Genomic DNA, 13942 nt, shown 5'->3' with positions numbered 1-13942 from the left:
ATGTCACTCCATGATGGTATCATCTATGTCATCAACCTTTATATTTTTCATCTTCCACAAGAAGGCTTCTGTGGACAGGAAGATGTATCGTACATTATAATGTGAAGTTGTCTTTATCAAAATTGACCAGAAATGTACAGATATTTTTTTCATGCATTTTAAAACAATGCTTTTCACAAAACCTACTCTTCATAATGCCCTAAAGGGCAAGTGACTACAATGCTTCTTTCCCTTCCAGCTCTTCAGGCTCACTTGCTCGCCAACAGTTTTCAGCATCTCCCGTGCATTTGCACTTAGTTGCTCTCAGGAAGATGCACCAAGAGTGATCTGTGACAAAATAAAAATATCTTCAGATTGACCTTAGTCCTCATATTTTACTTAATCTTTTTAAACAAGAAATGGCTGCTAAATCTAAATATGATTGTGTGTTGTGCTGGTTGTTGTTGGGATGTACTGCAGTCATGTGAAAATAACAGAAGTGTGTTTAAAAAGTGAATAAAGTTCAAAATCCTTATAATAAGTTTTATTTCCCATACATGCAAATGCATTGGGAACACTGCACATTCGATTCCAAATCAAAACATGAAAAAAATAGCAAATTTATTATTACTTTCCAGAAAGTGAAGAAAAATGAATATTAGGCTGTTTAAAAAAATAGTAGTGTCTGTATTTTTCTTTTTGTGGCCATTATTACAGCATTACAGGTGGCCCTTTTTTTAAAGGATGAAATCAGCAAATGTACATGCTGGTTGTAGTGCATTTCTCTCTGAAAATCTGAATAAAGTGGGTTGTTCCAGATATTGCTCAGAAGAACAGCATACTTTGATTAAAAAGTTGACAGGACAGGGGAAAACATATAAAGGAGTCAATAGCATGAGCACTTAATAATAAAATTAACACATTGTTCAATAGAAAAATTACTCATGCTTCAGTTCAGTTACTATTTATATCCATCATTTGGGTTAACGTTGGGCCCTGTAATTAACCAACAGAATTTTCATATATTTGTAGGTAGTTTCAAAGATGAACACTTGCCATTTGCTACAACTCTGTTTGTGACAAAGCACCTGTTAAAACTAACAGTGTGCCAAGCATAGAATTTGAGGCAGTAACTAAGAAGTAATCATCCCTACCTGAAACACAGATTAAAATAGCATCTAATAACAGACATTTAGCATGTAAGGGCATGTTTTTTTCCAATTTACAATTCATGCATGTTTTTGTATAAGTGTTATATTGTATCCTGTGACCTTTTGATGTCAATTTCAATTGCAATTTCAGGAGAACTTATATAATAATAATAATAATAATAATAATAATAATAATAATAAACAGCTGTTTGTGCAAAAAAGTTGACTTTTTTTTGGGGGGGGGGGAGTCTCACCCAGGGAGTGATTCAGTGTAGAGCCGCCATTGAAAGAAGTGCAGAAGATGATAGGTTGCTCAGCTAAAATGATCTCAAATGCTATAAAATGGCAACAAAACCAGAAGCACATGGAAGAAAACAGAAAACCACCATTCAAATGCATCAAATAGCCAGAATGGCAAAGACTCAGCCTATGATCAGCTCCAGGGTAATCAAAATAGGTGTAAAGTTGCCTGTGAGTTCTGTAACAAACATCTCTAGTGTAGATACATACATATATACACATACCTACATACACACATACCTACATACATATGCAATACGTGTGATTTTATACGACATATTTACAAGATAGAAAAACAAAGTGCACACAACTAAACAATGATCAACAAACACCCTAACCCTCAACACCCTTCCTCCTCCTTATACCTAGAAAAAACCATGTACCTATACCGCTGCTTAAACTGGTTCATGCTTGGACATTGCTTGAGCTCCACCCTCAATCTGTTCCACATCCTCACTCCACAAACAGAAATACAAAAACCTTTTAATGTTGTAAGTGCCCACTGTTTTAAGTTAAAGTCCCCCCTCAGATTCAGTTAAAGCTCCACACAGCCGTGTGCATAGTATCCCACTTCATAATCACACTGTTCAACAGGTTATTTTGGGATGGACTTCAACTGTGTGGACACAGAGACCAGGGCAGCACACAAGAGGCCTATAGGCAGGAGACCCCACAGATTACCGAAAACAGGACCATAAACAGGTGCCGAAAGCAGCGGGCATGAAATACTAGCAGGAGGACAGTCATAATGGAAAACCCGGTGCACAGGCATAGCAGGGAACCGACTCAGGGCAAGATCCGGAGGACGACCATGAGGCTTCTCAAAGTGTTTAAACATATCAGTGACCGGACTCTGGGGGGCACGGGACACAGAGGCGGAGTTAGAAGGACACAAAGGAACAGATCTAGGGACTAGACGTCTGGAACCACATAAAATAAAATAAAAAACGTTTAAAGGGGAAATAAAGCAAGCGGCAAAACCACAGGAACAAACAAAACAATGAAATCCAGACTGTCCCAACCATCCACTGAGAGGGAAAACCGTAGCTAGACTCCAAACCCCTACACTGAGTACCAATCCGAGAGATTAAGGACCAGGAGTTCAATGAATTCAAATAGGGCTTCAACCATTGAACCAAAGTACCAATATGAGCAGCCAAAAGGAGGTTAAACAAGGCACGCAGATACATGACCAAAAACTCTACTGTGTTTTGTATCCAGTTGCAGGATGTAGTATATAGCCAGGGAACAGAAATCTCAACAGAGAACATGCCAATTTTGTAGATTTCTTTCTTCAAATCATTCACACTGATTGTTCCTGATAGCTCAGAAAGGGGATCCAGACTGAAAAAATAATTTGGGAATCCATTAATGTACACAGCTGCATGAGAGGAGTTACAGCTCCCAAAATGCCGAATGTCTGGGAAGGAACTGAACACAGAAAAGAATTTGCAGAGCTGGAGCACACACAGTGCAGTCAATAATTGAAAAAGAAGCTTGCATGAAGCACGTTTCAGAATGTGAAAGAAGTTTAGCATTTCGTAAACATTTACAAGAAACCTTCTCTGGCTCAGAAGTATTGCTTTAAACATATTTCCCACAGATTCATAAGAAAACTGTTTTAGGTTCAGACAAGGCAGCTTTAACACTTCTGAGAGCTTCACAGGCATGTGAACCGATCAAAATTAACCACAGGAAAAACGAAAAACAACTGACCATCCTGCAGTTTCTGTTTTTGGAGGATGTCTCCAGGACAGATGCTGGTGCAGCTTGTAGATGCCCTGGAACGGATGAACTGTCTGTGTGCGGGTGGACTCCCCCCTCTGGAGCCACCGCTGGTCGAGTCACTCGGTGTGGAGAGACTCCTTCAGCAGCCAGCGAGAATGGAGCACAGTGAAGTTTCGACGACAGTAGATGAGGGTGAGACGGCAGATTGGCATGACGTCACCAGTGAGGTGGTCGCGATGCACACGGAAGCAGAGTCTGAGTGGGCTGTAGGTGACAATGAAGCTGGACCGACTGTGGTAGCATTGATCAGTGGATGTGACGATACTACGCGCTGAGACGTCACCGACTTCGGGCGGCAGGCCGCACGCCGAGACGAGACCAACTTCGGGCGGCGGGCCGCGCGCCATGACTGTTTCCTCATCGGGCTGCGAGCCGCGTGCCATGACTGTTTCCTCTCGAGCGGCGGGCCGCGCGCCATGACTATTTCCTCTTCGAGCGGCGGGCCGCGTGCCATGACTGTTTCCTCTTCGAGCGGCGGGCCGCGCTCCATGACTGTTTCCACTTCAAGCGGGGGCCGCACACCATGACTGTTTCCTCTTCAAGCGGCGGGCCGCGCGCCATGACTGTTTCCCTTCGAGCGGCGGGCCATGCGCCGCGACCGAGGCTGGACACACAGAAGACATGGGCGACTTAACTTGCTCACGGGACACGGGCTCTTCCGAGCTCCATGATGACAGGACTTCTCCCGATGGCTCGATTTGCGACCTCAGTGGCCAGTGTTCAGCTGAACTTGGAGGACGGTCGCAAAGAGGGTTCGGGCAATGCTGGAGCTGAAGTGATCGCTGTGGCTGGAGCTCGTGATTCTGGCTGTGGCGTTCAGATCCTTCGAGGCGCGGGGACTGGCGCTACATGGAGCGGCCGCGCTGTGGAACCAGCGTCAGGGATGCACAGTTCACCAGGAACATGCCGCGGACGCAGTAGTTATCTTCATCCGGGGAAACGGGGCTACAACTGTCACACGGGAAGCACCGCGACCCGTGCCACAGAGCTCCGCCGTGCGCGTGCACCCATTACAGACACACTCTTGCAGCTCCCGTTCAAACCTCTTATCCGGTCGAAGTGCGACACGAGGCCGTCGCCAGTCACACTCCACCACGACCTCGGATAAGGCACACACAGGAACACGGCTGCATGAGCGCTCAAATCAGTATTCAGTAATGGGTTCTCCAATGCGCACCATCCGGGCGGAGAGCACCCGCAACTGATCCGGATAACTTCTGAACGTCTGCTGCCGCCTTCCCGGCGCGTTACCGTCTCTGCTACCGCTGGGTCCGTGATGTTTGGCCAGAGACTACTGTTATGTGTCGGACGCAGCCCGGAGAACCGACCAGCGTTTGAAGGACCCAGTAAAAATAAGCAGAGCACGGTACAAAGGATAACAGAGTTTAATGAACATAACAGTGCTGTGAAAAATATAAAAGTGCGCGGTCTGGCGTGGTGGACTGCGGTGCGCTCCCAGCAGCGCTAACGGTCCGGAGCCAGAACTGGTTCGGACCCAAGGACCCCGCCGACACCCCCCAGGTGGCCGCGAAACCGAGTCTGTGAAAGAAGGAATCATTATGTGAGTCCACACTCAACACACAGAGAGAACGCTCAAAGGTGTACAAACAGCAAACACTTCCTGGCTTAATTACTAATCAGCTTCCCACCCTGCAGGCATGGAACATCCAGTTCACAAAACTCCACAGCAGTGGAAGCTGATTAAACGACTACATACAGCTCAATATAATAAAGGTGAGGGACACCATATTTACTGACTGTATAAATGTTAGTCACAAAATCTAACGTACCTCAGGAAGTGTGCTGACGAGCGTGAGACCTCACCCCCTCCTCTTTTACAGACCATGCATCAAACCTGGACGTTCTCTGCATCCACTGATGATGAGATGGCTCTCGAGACGACGATCTCACCCGTCTGGTCACAAGGTCGAGTCTCTGGCAAATACACACTGTGTACTCCAGTCTTAAATGCCACCATGTTCCAATCCATGTAGATGCACCACAGCTGTGAGTCCTGACGAGCCGCAGGTGATCAGGGTGAGGTCCTGATAAACTCAGCTACACAGCCACTCAGTCCCAAATGCAAGCCACCTGGAAGGAAAAACAAACGACAGAAACAAAAAGGCAGCCAGGCCCCCCAGCCATACAACACTCATAGCCCAGGTAGAGTTTGTAATGTTTTACCATCTCCTTGGTGTAGATAACTCGTTCCAGGATGGTTATGATTTCTTTGTTTGAAGTGGGTTCAGGATAGTCTTCTTCCCCTTCAGGCTATTGCCTTCCAGTGACAAGGGTTTTGTCAGTGCAGATTTCAGCAGCATTGGCATATTCATCTATGGTGGCCCAGGTCTGTACAAGCTCCTTCATAGATGAACATTGCCAGTCCTGCATCACAGCTAGACATTGCAAAAGGTGAATGTCTGCAGGTCTTCCTGGGTGAAGCCCATGAAGTCGGCATCATCTTCATCATCATCTGCAGGCTGACTAGTGGATGGCTGGCTGCTCATGGATGGTTGGGGATGAGCTGGTCAATGGAACTGCATCTTCACTGCTTAAGGGATCTCCAAGGGCCTTGGTCCAGCATTTCTTCATGGAGTCCTTGTGAATGGACTTCCAGACAGGGCAGTTATCTGGAGTAGAAAGGCCTTCTCTTCCACTCCATGGTTGTGTAGGCACTCTTTCAACCATGGTACAAATGTCTTCATAAGCCATTCCTGGAAGATGATGGCCATCATCCACACATTGTGGGAGTTATAAAGCAGGAGAAGAGTGTCCATGTTCACATGATGGAAGCATCTAGGAGACCAACATTTTCCAATCATCAGTGGGACCAGCTTATGGTCTCCTTCCCAGTTTTTGCAGAGCAACAGGGTCACTTGTTCCTTAGACTGCTTGAAGTCAGGGGATGCACCTGGGCCTTGTTTTGCAGCAAGGGTAGTCATAGGCAGCACATTGTAATAAAGATCCATTTCAGTATTGTAAATCTGCAATGCTGAGAGGTTCTCTTAATTTAATTTAATTTAATTGATTTGATTTATATTGTTCCAAATCACAGCAAAGCTGTATCAAGGCTCTAAACACTGTCAGGTTTCGGCCCCAAGGTGGGGTCCCTTCTTTATTTCCCCTTTCCACAGTATGATTTTCTAGACATTAGTTTTGTTCTGAGTTCATCATTTATTTGTGTTCTGTATTCTGTAGTCTCTGGTTTTGTTTTCTGTTTATTTTGTCTTTTCTGTTTTTCATATTTTAGTCATGTGGTTTATTCAGTCGTGGTTTCTGTCCAGTTATTGTTATTTCCATTATGTTATGCTTTTGTTTCTGGTTTTCTCTGCTGCTTCTTATAATGTAGTCTTTAGTTGTTTCAGTCCTCTTTGTTCGTTCACTTCATATGGTTATCTTATGTTTTGTTTTCTGTTCTACAGTTAAGCTGTTTATCTATTGATTACTTTGTTATGTGTATTATCTTTGAGACTTTCTGCCATGTGTAATGTTTAGCATGTTATCTTTATAGTCATTGCTTTTGGTCATCGTTTGTATTTCTTTCATGTATACTCTCGCATTGTCTGTCTCTTCTTGTCTGTGTTTTTCCCTCTATGTTCACTTACACTCGTCCACATGCTTGTTTCATCTTTGTCTCTTTTTCCCCCATATGTTCACTTACACTCTTGCACTTGCCTGTTTCATGTTTGTCACAGTCTGCCTGGATCACTCCCTCACTCTCTTGCATCTATTCCCTCCTCTCGGATTCACCTGACCACGCCTTCCTTCTACAACATCTTCCACACATGCACCTTATTAACCTAATTACCCCACCTGTGTATTTAAGTCCTTCACTTTCTCACTCCCCTGCCAGTTCATTGTGATCCTTGTATCCACGTTCCAGCTCTTTCTGGTTTTTAGTATTGTCGTTGCGTACGACCTTGCTTTGTTTATCAGACCTTGTTTTGCCTCAGCCTATGATACAGTATCTCTCCGTGCCTTTGAACCCAGCCTGTCACGACCACGTTTTTGCCTCTATCTGTACCTCTGCTTCGCTGCCTGCCTTCCCATGTACCGCACCCCTGCTTGTGAAAATGATAAAGATAATTTTTACTCATAACACTTTTTCCTCAAGTCTGCATTTTGTGCCCCCCCACATTTTGTGCCATGCATCCTCGCGTCCTGACACACACAAGCATGGTCTAACAGTAATAAGGAAAAACTCACTCTGATGATTTGAGGAAGAAACTCAAGCAGACCAGACTCCAAGGGGTGACCCTCTGCTTGGGCCATGCTACCACACACTTGACAATACCATTATACAGGAAATTTTGGGAGTGCATGCTGGTGTGCAGGAGGGGAGGCTTGTTGGAGTATAGGATGGGAGGTCAAATAAATTGTCAGCATTAAGCAACAAGAAAAAACTGAAGAAACACTAAGGTGATTGCCAGCCACAAACCCTAAGCTTTCACTAAAAGACCCAGACTTTAGATAAAGTTGATGGCCGCATCCCACTCTGTTTACTAATAAAATGAATTTAAAAGGGTAGGAAGCATAGTACCATTACTATGCCAGCATGCTCACCAAACAAAAGGGAAATAAGCACATTTTAAGTTGGACTTGAAAGGTGTATGATAAGAGAAAGCTCTGTGATCCACAGGCTTTTTTAGCAGTCCTCATAATATTTATGTCGAGGTCAAAGGACAATGGAGGATCAAAATTACCCCAAGGTTCCTCACTTTATCAGTGTGATGTATGTCACACTAGCCTAAGCTAAGTGTAAGTGGGTCAATTTGATGCCAATGTCTCACTGGACCAAGAATCATCATTTCAGTGTTGTCAGAGTTTAAAAGTAGGAAATTGCTAGACATTCAGCTTTTCACTGATGCAAGGCAATCCTCTAAGGATTTTATGTGGATGAGATTACCAGCAGTTATCGGCATGTATTACTCTGACTATCATCGTTTCTGTGTAGGGTCTCAGTTGTCCAGGTGGTTTCCATAGTAGAGAAGCTTGAATCTTCGACTGGACTGGGTGTTTGACGCGAGGACCAAGCAAGCGAGCCAGAATTTGAGCTGAGGAAGCTTCTGCGATTTGAAGCGAAACATCCTCGCGTCAAGCAACCCAGTCCAGTCGAAGATTCAAGCTTCTCTACTCTGACTATCATCAGCATAGCAATGAATGCTAATGGTAATGGACATTTATATCACATTTTTCCATCTGCATCATACGCTCAAGCACTTTACAGTAATGCCTCACATTCACCCCAATGTCTAGGTGCTGCCATACAAGGTGCTCACTACATAACAGGAGCAACTTGAGGATTAAGGACCTTGCCAAGGGCCCTATGATTTTCCGGTCAGCCTGGGATTTGAACCAAGGATCCTCTGGTCTCAAGCCAGCGCTTAACTACAAGGACCATCACCAATATGTGCCCAAGGGGTGCTATATAAAGGGAGTAAAGCAGGCATCCTAAGACAGACCCCTGTGGAACCCCAAATTCCATGTCACTAAAGTTAGAGGTTGTGTGTTGTACAAAACACAGTGAGAACAACTGGTCACATATGATGTCAACCATGCAAGGGCATTTGTTGGGGTTTGCCTCTGGTTCTGTCTGGTCTGTCCTGGTTCCTGCTCTGTTTGTCTTTCCAGGTGAAGCTGAGGTGAAGTTACTGTGGCAGTTTTCTGTTCAGACGGTGCTTCGTCTGTTGGTGATGCCATGGCTCTTGCCCTGCTGTCAAGACAGCACATGGGAGCTGTCAGAGCGGCGTCTTCACATCAGGGATCCACCCATCCTGTCAAGACAGCACATGGGTTCTGTCAGAGCGGCATCTCAGAGTGATTTGTCATTTCTGCAGAGGAGCGTGTTAACAGATGATTGCCATCTCACCTCGTCAGCACCAGTATTAAACCTTCCAGTGATTTGGGACCAGAATCTCCGGGGTATTTTCCAGGTTGATACCAGGTTGTCTCCGGGTTTCCACCGGGTTCCAGTTGTGCTCCAACAATGCACCCAGCCGGTAACCTGGTCTTTTAATGTTTGTCTGTTTAGATCTTGGTTTGGTGTCTCTTGTCAGTTATGGATCAAATGTACCCTGTTGTGTGTTTTTCCCATTGTGAGCTCCATGCCCATGAATGTCAACTGTTGTGTTTTCCGCAGTGAGCCTCGTGCTCAGTACGTAACTGCTGTGATTTTCCCACTGTGAGCTACCGCGCTCCAGAACATAATTTATTGTGTTTTTCCCGCTGTCTATTCGAGGCTTAGAATGCAACCTGTCGAGTTTAGCCCCCATGCTCAGAAAATAAACTGTTGAGTTGAGCTTCCAAGCTCAGGGGCTGTCTTTTCCTGTTACAAGCTTCCAGGCTTAATTTGCTATATTTTATTTCCTCTGTGGGTTTTCTGGTCAGACATAACCGGTCTGTATACTTTGTGAACTTTTAGGTTCGTAATGTTAAAGTTATCAGTCGTGTTTTTCCTGCTGTGTGAGCTCCAGCTCTTGATATTACTTCAGTTATTTAACACTAGAACTACCAGCCTTTCACACTAGTCCTTTTTCTCCCGAAGGGTGCCAAATGGCACTGCTGGGGTAATTTACAAATCATTAGGCCGCCTTTTCTTATGTGAATGCAGCCATTAGATCGGAATGTGCCAGTACCTGAGTCACCAGCAGTTGAGCCGATAGTGCTGATTCTTATACTTTGCCTTCAAATGATCATTTGTTGCTTTCTGTTCCATTTGCCTGCACAGAACTGGGGAAAAAGGGCTTTTGTTTACTCGGGCTCTGTCTACATGGATCATGTTGCAAAAAGACTGGAAATTAACTGAACTTATTTCATTGAGCACGTTTACGTCCACGTTTAAGACTGAGAGCACTTGAGATGACCTCTTTAAATTGTAACTTTTTTTGTTCATCTTTTTTATTTTAATTGTGTGAATTTAATTCGAATTGTAGTGTAACTTTTTCTGCCTCTTGACCAGGACTCCCTTGCAAAAGAAATTTTTAATCTCAGTGAGACTTTCCTGGTTAAATAAATGTTAATAATAATAATAATAATAATAATTTACTTTGATGTCCACGAATGTATGAAGTTGACTGCTTTTTAATATATACAAGTCCATCTCACAAAATTAGAATATTGTGAAAAAGTTCAATACTTTTTCTCAGATATTTTAGAACATGACATATAAACATTACATATAAACTAAAATGTTTCTGTAAGGGTTGTGAGTGGGACCCCAAAGCAGGAACAAGGTTGGTGGTGAAAAAACAGCAAAAAACAAAACAAAAAAAAACACCGGTTTATTGTGCAAAACAACACACCGGAAATAAAAAAGGATCCAAAAAACAGTCAACAAAAGCACAAACAAAGCATAATGGCAGGCTGATCAAGGTCAAGATCAGCGCAGGTCAGCTGACCCGCCGATGAGGGATGAGCGAGTACACCACTAACTGTATCTGTATCTGTATCTATTCAACCATCTAAATGATCTGTATCTGTACTCGGAGTGGGCAGGGCCTAAACTGGAAGTGAGCGTGGTTTGGCCAGAAATGGGCGGGGCTAAATCATTACATTATTTTAACCCTGAAATTGATATGGATTGATCAGAAGTTGCCATATTTATTGTTTATTTGAAAAACTATTTACAGAACAGCCTCAAATTGAGATTCAAATCAATGATTTTGATCACAAAAGTAAGAAAGGAAGGAAGACACAAGGCACATCGATCTGGCGAAGAACAAAGTCAAAGTGTGATGCTTATAAAGCACCCAGGTGATTAAGAATAGGTGTGCAGAGAAGCTCCCAGAACCGGGGAGTGGCCAGACAGAAAGAGACACCCACCACCAAGAGCCAAGAGAGGGAGACAAGAAGAAGTAGGACAGAGAAAACCCAAGCAGAAAGACAGAGCAAGAGACAGACAGAACACAAAAACAACCCAACAATCCAACCGACGGCTTAGGAGCAGAAGAGTGAGAAGCATGAAACTCACCACACAAGACCAGGGTCCAAAATAAACTGGGAGGGAATCCAGGACCACTCCTCGGGGCCATAACCCTCCCAGTCCACCAAGTACTGAAAGCCACGGCCCTGCTGCCTGGAAGCCAGAAGGCACCACATAATGAAGACGGGCCCCATCCACAAACCGGGCAGCGGCGGGGGGATTGGCAGGTGGGCACAAAGGGCTGGAATGGACTGGTTTATATGGCTGACGTGGAAAGTCCGCCATCTTGGAAGGCTGACTTTGGACCTTGGAAGATGAAGACGGACTGGATTAATGACCTTAGCTACAGAGATAGGGCCAACAAACCTGGGAGCCATCTTCCGAGGCACACCACGAAGCAGCAGGTGTTGTGTGGATAGGCAGACCTGTTGTTACGGAATGTAAGAGGGTGTCACTGACTGTATACAATCTGCCGCCACCTTGTAACTTTTGGAGGACTGCAAACAGGGCTCTCAGGTCTGCCAGCACCGCATGATGAGTCACAGAGCAGAAGGTACAGGCGAGCACAGAACTCTGGAGGTGAATAGAGAAGGTTGATGACCAAAAACAACGTGGAACAGAGAAAAACCAGAGGCAGCAGTAGGCAGGCAATTATGTGCTAGTTCAATTCATATATATATATATATATATACGAGGTCTGTGAGAAAAGTATCCGACCTTATTATTTAAAAAAAAAAAACATATGGATTTGAATCACGTGTGATTACATCAGCCAAGCTTGAACCCTCGTGGGCATGCAAGAGTTTTTTTCACGCCTGTCGGTGATGTCATTCACCTGTGAGCACGCCTTGTGGAAGGAGTGGTCCAGCCCCCTCGTCGGAATTCCTTTGTCTGAGAAGTTGCTGAGAGGACTGGCGCTGTGCTTGATCAAAATTTTTTCAAAAACTGTGAGGCACATCCGAGTGGACACCATTCGAGAAATTCAGCTGGTTTTCAGTGAAAATTTTAACGGCTGATGAGAGATTTTGGATTGTTTCTATCGCTGTAAGGACTGCCCATGGAGCGGGACGTCGCGCAGCGCTCTGAGGCGACGTCGTCATCCTGTTTCAAGCTGAAAACCTCCAAATTAAGCCTCTGTTGACCCAGGACATCGTGAGAGAACAGAGAACTTTCCGAAGAGGTCGGAATCAGAATAAATCAGAAGTGCCTGACTCCGTGTATAACTCACAAACTCGCAGCTTAAAGCAGTAACCCGTAAGTTGGAGAGGAAATGGCGTCTCACTAATTTAGAAGATCTTCACTTAAGATCTTCACGTCTGTGCTCTATAAAAAGCCCTCCGTAAAGCTAGGACATCTTACTACTCATCACTAATTGAAGAAAATAAGAACAACCCCAGGTTTCTTTTCAGCACTGTAGCCAGGCTGACAAAGAGTCAGAGCTCTATTGAGCCGAGTATTCCTTTAACTTTAACTAGTAATGACTTCATGACTTTCTTTGCTAATAAAATTTTAACTATTAGAGAAAAAATTACTCATAACCATCCCAAAGACGTATCGTTATCTATGCCGGTATTTGGTTAGACTCTTTCTCTCCGATTGTTCTGTCTGAGTTATTTTCATTAGTTACTTCCTCCTAACCATCAACATGTCTATTAGACCCCATTCCTACTAGGCTGCTCAAGGAAGCCCTACCATTATTTAATGCTTCAATCTTAAATATGATCAATCTATCTTTATTAGTTGGCTATGTACCACAGGCTTTTAAGGTGGCAGTAATTAAACCATTACTTAAAAAGCCATCACTTGACCCAGCTATCTTAGCTAATTATAGGCCAATCTCCAACCTTCCTTTTCTTTCAAAAATTCTTGAAAGGGTAGTTGTAAAACAGCTAACTGATCATCTGCAGAGGAATGGTCTATTTGAAGAGTTTCAGTCAGGTTTTAGAATTCATCATAGTACAGAAACAGCATTAGTGAAGGTTACAAATGATCTTCTTATGGCCTCAGACAGTGGACTCATCTCTGTGCTTGTTCTGTTAGACCTCAGTGCTGCTTTTGATACTGTTGACCATAAAATTTTATTACAGAGATTAGAGCATGCCATACATATTAAAGGCACTGCGCTGCGGTGGTTTGAATAATATTTATCTAATAGATTACACAAAAAAATGACACACGGTCATTTTTGATCAGGTTATGCCATTCAATGTGCATATTAAACAAATATGTAGGACTGCTTTTTTGCATTTGCGCAATATCTCTAAAATTAGAAAGGTCTTGTCTCAGAGTGATGCTGAAAAACTAATTCATGCATTTATTTCCTCTAGGCTGGACTATTGTAATTCATTATTATCAGGTTGTCCTAAAAGTTCCCTGAAAAGCCTTCAGTTAATTCCATATGCTGCAGCTAGAGTGCTAACAGGGACTAGAAGGAGAGAGCATATCTCAACCATATTGGCCTCTCTTCATTGGCTTCCTGTTAATTCTACAATAGAATTTAAAATTCTTCTTCTTACTTATAAGGTTTTGAATAATCAGGTCCCATCTTATCTTAGGGACCTCATAGTACCATATCACCCCAATAGAGTGCTTTGCTCTCAGACTGCAGGCTTACTTGTAGTTCCTAGGGTTTGTAAGAGTAGAATGGGAGGCAGAGCCTTCAGCTTTCAGGCTCCTCTCCTGTGGAACCAGCTCCCAATTCAGATCAGGGAGACAGACACCCTCTCTACTTTTAAGATTAGGCTTAAAACCTTCCTTTTTGCTAAAGCTTATAGTTAGGGCTGGATCAGGTGACCCTGAACCA

This window comes from Thalassophryne amazonica, chromosome 4 (assembly GCF_902500255.1).
Source record: "Thalassophryne amazonica chromosome 4, fThaAma1.1, whole genome shotgun sequence".
Lineage (NCBI taxonomy): Eukaryota > Metazoa > Chordata > Actinopteri > Batrachoidiformes > Batrachoididae > Thalassophryne > Thalassophryne amazonica.
The sequence above is the reverse complement of the archived record's forward strand: the minus strand, read 5'-3'. Positions refer to the sequence as shown.